This window comes from Microtus ochrogaster, unplaced genomic scaffold (assembly GCF_000317375.1).
Source record: "Microtus ochrogaster isolate Prairie Vole_2 unplaced genomic scaffold, MicOch1.0 UNK9, whole genome shotgun sequence".
Lineage (NCBI taxonomy): Eukaryota > Metazoa > Chordata > Mammalia > Rodentia > Cricetidae > Microtus > Microtus ochrogaster.
Genome location: NW_004949107.1, coordinates 4077926 through 4084846, shown reverse-complemented (window position 1 = coordinate 4084846; position 6921 = coordinate 4077926).

The following is a 6921-nucleotide window of genomic DNA, read 5'->3' as shown; positions in this document are numbered from 1 at the left end:
AATGGGTTAGATCAATATGTAAGAGCTAGCCAATAAGAGGCTGGAACTAATGGGCCAAGCAGTGTTTAAAAGAATACAGTTTCCATGTAATTATTTCAGGTAAAGCTAGCCGGGTGGTGGGAAGCAATCCCACCACACCCTATTACAACAAGGTACTCCATGCTGAATGCACAAAATTAGAGTTTGGAAGCAACAATCACTCACATATGAAGGAGAACATGCAGCATTTGCTTTTCTGTGCCTGGGTTGTTCACTCAGTGTAATTTTTTCATGAACCAGTTCTATAAATTCCAAATTTATCTCACAGTCCCATAAGAATTGCTTGTTAAGCTCTGCTTACAGCTTCAAATGCCCTTCAAGATCAAAGTTCTGTCCATATTACTCCCACAAACCAATTCCAAAAGCCTAGGTACCACATGCTCAGAGTTACTACTTCTCAGTTTTAATTTTCTGTATTAGTTAGGGTCCCTTAGAAGAACAGAACTAATAGAATGGATATTCATTTTAAATTAATTTGTTAAATTTACCTCTACAATATAGTCTCTGCAACCCTGCAATGGCTACTTTTGTTTTTCCAAGATCTCTTGGTGTATCATTAAATTGTATGTTTAAGATCTCTCAGAACTCTAGTCTTCCACCAATGGAATGCTTTCATTGCAAATCATAGGACTTGTGTGTTGTGTTTTCATTTTATTTCAAGATGTTTTCATTTCTCATATTATACATCCAATGGCACATTTATTATCCAATAGTGTGCTATTTACTCTCTATGTGTTCCATGCCTCCTGAAAAGAATGTTTGCTTTGTAGTTTTTGGGTAGGATGTTCTATAGCTATTTAAGCCCTTTTTATCTATGATGTCATTTAATCTCAATGTTTCTTTATTTCGCTGTAAGTCCTACCAACTGATGGGAGTGGGATTTTGAAGTTACCCAATAAAGCTTTGTTGAGATTAATGTGTTTTTATGTCTAAAGTGTGTGTTTCATTAAATCAGGTGCACCCATATTTGGTGAGTATATATTTAGAATTTTATACTCGTATTTATCTCTTAGTCAGAATGAATGCCTCTTTATCTCTTTATATTGACTTTTGTTTGAAATACATTTTGTCAAGTAGACTCATCTCCTACTTCTTTTTGCTTGGAATGCAATTTTCATAATTTCACCATAAGCTGAGGTCTATCTTTTATGAAAAGATACAATTCTTAGAGAGAGCAAGTTATGAATTTTACTCTTCTAATTAATTAATTTCTTGTATGTATGTATGCTTTAGGCACATGTAATGTGTGGTGGTGATAGTTAGGTTTTGCCACAGCATGCAGATGAAGGTCAGAGAACAATTTCTTCTAGACAGTTTTGTTTCCTTCAAACTTCATGTGCATTCTGGGGCTGAATAAAACCTAGATCAGCAGGCTTATACAGAAGTGCTTTATGCACTGCGGTAGATGTGGGATGTCCTTCTGTTTATGTGTTGTTTTTATTGGTTAATGAATAAAACTTCTTTGGCCTATAACAGGGCAGAATATAGCTAGATTGGAAGAGATAGAGAGAGTAGGAAGAGTCAAGCAGATGACATGTAGCTGCCAAAGGAGAAGGATCCCATAACCTTACTGGTAAGTCACAGCCTCATGGCAATACACAGATGAATAGAAATGGCTTAATTTAAGATGTAAGAACTAACTAAGAATACAACTAAGCTATTGGCCAAACAGTATTGTAAATAATACAGTTTCTGTGTGATTATTGTGGTCTGGGTGGCCAGGAAACAAACAAGTAGTCTCCATCTACAAAATGGAACCCAACATTCAGCAACATACAGCCACATAAAGCCTAAGAAGGCTTTTTTTAAAAAGTGCTTCTAGACTCACAAAAATAGGAGTCAACTGGAGCTTCTTGGTAGCCACATTTTTTTCAGATAGCCTCTGATGCTGGTGGTGATCAGAGGTTCAGCTCCTTTAAGAGAAGACTTCTTGACTCAGCATTAGCAGGGGAAAATGCATGGCTTCTTTAAGAGACAGCTTCCTGGTTCATGCTGGCAGCAGGAACTCTGGGAGGTTTTGCGCTTAAATGGGGTTTGTGAGCAGCATGCTACTAGTTGCTTAATGGTGACACAGTCTGGGTGCATCGCTGGAGCTGAAGCTAGCAGAATCAGTGTACATACATCTGCTATGCTGAATGGGGTGGAGCCAGCAAGCAGGGCCTTGGAGTTGGTCCTAGCCACAACCACTTAGCATTTGGGGGGGGGGGTGATCCTGGCCAGAAAATGATTACAGATACACAATAAGACAAATTCAGATGAATGAGTCACACTGTTGGATAAATGCACATGGGCTTAAGAGAGAGAAAAGAAAGAGTGCAGACAGTCCATAGATTAAAGGAGTAAGATAATAAAATAAATACTAAAAAGTAATAGAGTAATAAAAAGCCATGTAAAGATAGAAAACATACAGGAAGTCTGGATTGTGTATATTAATGTGTTTTCTTTGAATTTCTTGGCTGCAGAGAGACATTTGATTCTGGGGCTGCTGAGCTAAACTAACATATATATTTAAAGATATCTTGATTTCAAATTTTGAGTCTAATGATATATTGCGTTGGAAAAGAGGTTCTGCTTTTGTTTCCACAGAAGATGAGAACCTGTGGATTCCTTCCAGGCTAATGTGGTTTGATGGAACAAGATCTTTTGAAAGGTCTCTGTAAACCCTAAAATACTTTGCTCAACAAACAACATAAAGCAGTTTGGTGAAAACAATGCCCCAATTCCCAAGATGATTGTTTATAAATGTCTGCTTTTATTTAAGTGGGGATATTTTATAGAGATGAATACTTTGCATTGTTATGGATCTTGGTCTATTGATACAAATTTAAAGTCAATTTTGTTACACTGTATATGTATTTCTACTCTTGTTTAAAGTGTTGTGTTGTATAACTCATTTGAAGCTGTAATGTATAATTAAGAAATACAGATTAATAGACAGCCATCTGTAATAATCAAACTTTTAATTATATTAGTTATGTTTTCTAGATACACAGAGATATATTTCAGTTAGATAATCTTCAGCATTTTAAAGACCTACAGAATATGGCATTTAAAAGATTTTAAGAACTTAGACTTTTCTCAACAATGAGACATGTCAGCTTCTGGTAGCACCAATTACTTCAGAGAGGTTGATGGGCATAGAAGAAACTCGTTATGGAATTTGCCTTCAATGTGACAAAGTAGCCATTTGGGTAAGAAACTGCTCTTGCCTGGAATGTTTGATGGTATGCTATATAAACTGGATATGCAGGACCCACATTAAAATATGACTGCTGAACTTGCCTAAAGAAAGTGAAACAATCTTTCAGCATTCCTGCTGAAAGAGTCTACAAGACCTTCTTCAGGACAGAGAAGAAAGCAATTGATGAACTTTGCCATTACAAGGCAGAACAGATCTCCAAATTTCTTGCTTCGTGGAAAAGTCTGCCAGATACTATGTGTCTGTACTATGTGCCTGTAGGTGGAAGATGGATGTCCCAATGTTACAGAAGAACTTTGGGTGACTATCCCGGCAGCAAGATGTCTCTATCAATTCTAAAACTTTGGAAGTTTCAAACAATGCACTTCCTGTTTACTTAGGTAATGTTATATCCTTCTGTATTTTTTCAAGAGTTGAAGACAGTTATAGTTATAATTTTCCTTAGTTATGATAAAAGATAAATTAGATTTGAATAGACTCCCAAAGAAATATTGTAACTGTATTTCTTGCTTGGTACCTCTTTTGTTATATATAATTTTACTGTGTTAAAGTTAAAAACCTTCCTTTTTATTTAGAAAGAAAAGGGGGATGATGTTGGATGTCCTGTATATGTGTTCTTTTTATTGGTTAATGAATAAAGCTACTTTGACCTATGGCAGGGCAGAATATACCCAGGCTTGAAGAGATTAGAGAGACAATAGAGTCAAGCAGATGCCATGTAGCTGTCAAAAGAGAAGGACATCATAACCTTACTGGTAAGTTACAGCCTCATAGTGATACACAGGTTAATTTAAGATGTAAGAGCTAGCTTTGATGGCCAAACAGTATTGTAATTGATATAGTTTCTCTGGGATTATTCAAGTCTGGGTGGCTAGGAAGTGAATGAACAGCTGCTGCTTATACAAGATCCTTTTTAAAAATTATTATTTATTTATGTGTTTACATGCATACATGTGTGTAAGTGAAGGGTAGAATACAGCTTGTGGAAATTGATTTTCCCTTTTCACGGTGTGGGTCCTGATAATAAAACTCAGGTCATCAAGTTAGCAACAATTGCTCTACCTACTGATCCATCTCACCAGACCATATATTGTTTTTTCATCCAATATTTCAATATGTCTTTTAGTTGAGAAGTTGATAACATTAAATCTCAGTGTTACAGAGATGTTTGTTTTTGTTTCCCATCATTTTGTTGACTTTACTCTATATGGTCTTTTCTTAATCATCATATGCCTACCTGATATCTACCATGTGTAATATTTTATCTATAATCTATTAATATAATATTAAGATTATATATAATCTATTATATTTCAAATTTCTTTCGATTATCGTCTATAGAGGTAGTATAATGATTATGGTCCTAAATTCTTACAGTTTGCTTTTATCATGGAAATGTTTTTCTTGCTCCCTCAATTACAGTAAATACTTTTGTTGAGTATATTAATCTGGATTCATAGTTATACTACTTCAGAAATTAAAATACATCATTGCAAGTCCTTCTTGTATTTAAATTTTTTAAGTTGTTAGATGATATTTTATGGGCCTGCCTATATATGTGACTTAATATTTCTCTCTAGAAGCTTTCTTACACTTTCTTCAGTATATTTAATATTCTAAACATAAAATGATGTGAGAAGTGTCTTTTCTAGTTCTGCCTATAAATTCTATATGCCTCATTGCTGTGAATGACCTGTTTCTTCATTTAGAGTTAGAAACTTTCTTGCTATGGTTACATTGAAAATATTTTACATGCTTTTAGTCAGGTGTTCTATAAACATAATTTATATATTTGCTGTTTTAACAGTATCACAAAGAGTTTTCAATTTTGCACGTATAATGAAAAATAAAAAATATTTGTCCTAAAATTTTGTTAGTTTTCTTAACTACATGTGTAAATTCTACCTTGACTTTAACCTTTGATTTATGACTTTCCATGTATTCAGTAAGGCTTTCCTTTGGCCTTTTATTTGATTCATTAAACTTTTAAACTTTGACATGTCATATTGTGTTTGCTTTGGCATCTCTAAGCCCATTTTCATACCCTATATTGACTGCCTTATTTCATCCAGATGTTTACACATATTTCCATTCATTCCTTCAAATATAATTGATCCTTCAAAGTCCTTATTTGAAAATTTTGCCTAAATTTGACTTATATGAGTTTATTATTCTGTCATTGAACTTTTTAATGAAGACAAGGTAGGGGTGTGTGTGTGTGTGTGTGTGTGTGTGTGTTTTACCTATGTTTTTCCACTGTAATTTGTGCATCAGGAATTCAATTGTTGTGGGATTCGTTTTCTCTCTCTCTCTCTCTCTCTCTCTCTCTCTCTCTCTCTCTCTGGTCATCTCTCTTCTTTCAGTGAGATCATGTGCAATGATCTGGAAACACTAGGTTATCATATGATTGAGGTATTATTTTCCTCTATTAGGCTGGTTATTAAGGGTATGAAGTTATATCCTCAGAACTCCCTTGAGGATAAATAACTGTCCAAAACATTGTAGACTATCTGGGGGGTTTCCCATTATTTGGGGCTTCCTTCTGTCTCTAACATTCCTAACCTAGCTCTTAGAAAGCTGCCTTGACTTTGGAACTTCTTTTATGGTTCATAGTTGCCTTTCTTTCTTCTCTATTTCTGTAATATTCTGGATCTACCACTGGGACTGCCTTTGGCCCAGAAATTACTTTTATTTTGGTTTTGGCTCACACTCCAGATTTGATTTTGGCTTTGGCTGTGGTTCTAGACCAGCACTGGTTTGGGCTGTGAATTTATGTCTGGAAGAGGTTGTGCAAGTGTGTTCGCACCATTTAGAATAATTTTATTGTGTTTAATGAATGCTAGAGTGGGTGTCTGGTGTTCCTTTGGCTTAGCTTGTCTTAGATTAACTAGATGCTGCATGAAGTTCAATTCCAAGATAATTAGTGTGTATTAACAAGTGGGGTAGCTCTAGTGATCCAAGTTTGACAGAATGACTCATGCATGTAAGATAGTTAGGTCACTGTGAGACCCTAGCGCCAAGCTGAGTATCACCAAAGGGCCAGATTCCTCTTCTTACATATTTTAGGAAGTTGCAACACCAAGCATTGTTGAATAACTTAATGTATAGAGAAGCCAACCCTTATCCTTACCTTCCAGAAATACAGTTTTGTCTGATATTATTTTCCATGAGGCCATTACCCACTATGAAGCCAGGCATCTTGATGACTCTGTTAAAACTCTTCTAGAAAAGCTCAAATTGGATCAGAGATAATATTTAATTCTTGTTTTTGGTGCCCAAAGGATGCTTATGTGGATGAGTCTTAAGCCACTTTATTGCTTTAGCAATCAAAGTTTCAACCTCTGGCTAATCATCATAAACAGAGATAAATACACAAAATGGCACACATAAACATGGTTTTATTAATTCTTGGTACACTCTTAGATAGTAAGTGGATTTGTCTCCCAAAGAGCCACTGAGATTGCACAGTGTATTTGGGTTGGTTAAATGTTCATGTTTATAACATGATATGTTTATATATAATAAATATATTTCATAAAACCATCTCTCATGTGTACATAAGATGTAATAAAGACTTCTCAAATGTACTCAAGTTCAAATATAGGAAGACAAGTTTTCTAAGAATCTTCATCTGTACTATGCAATAAATATGTTACCCAAACAATATTATGTTGTAATAGGAG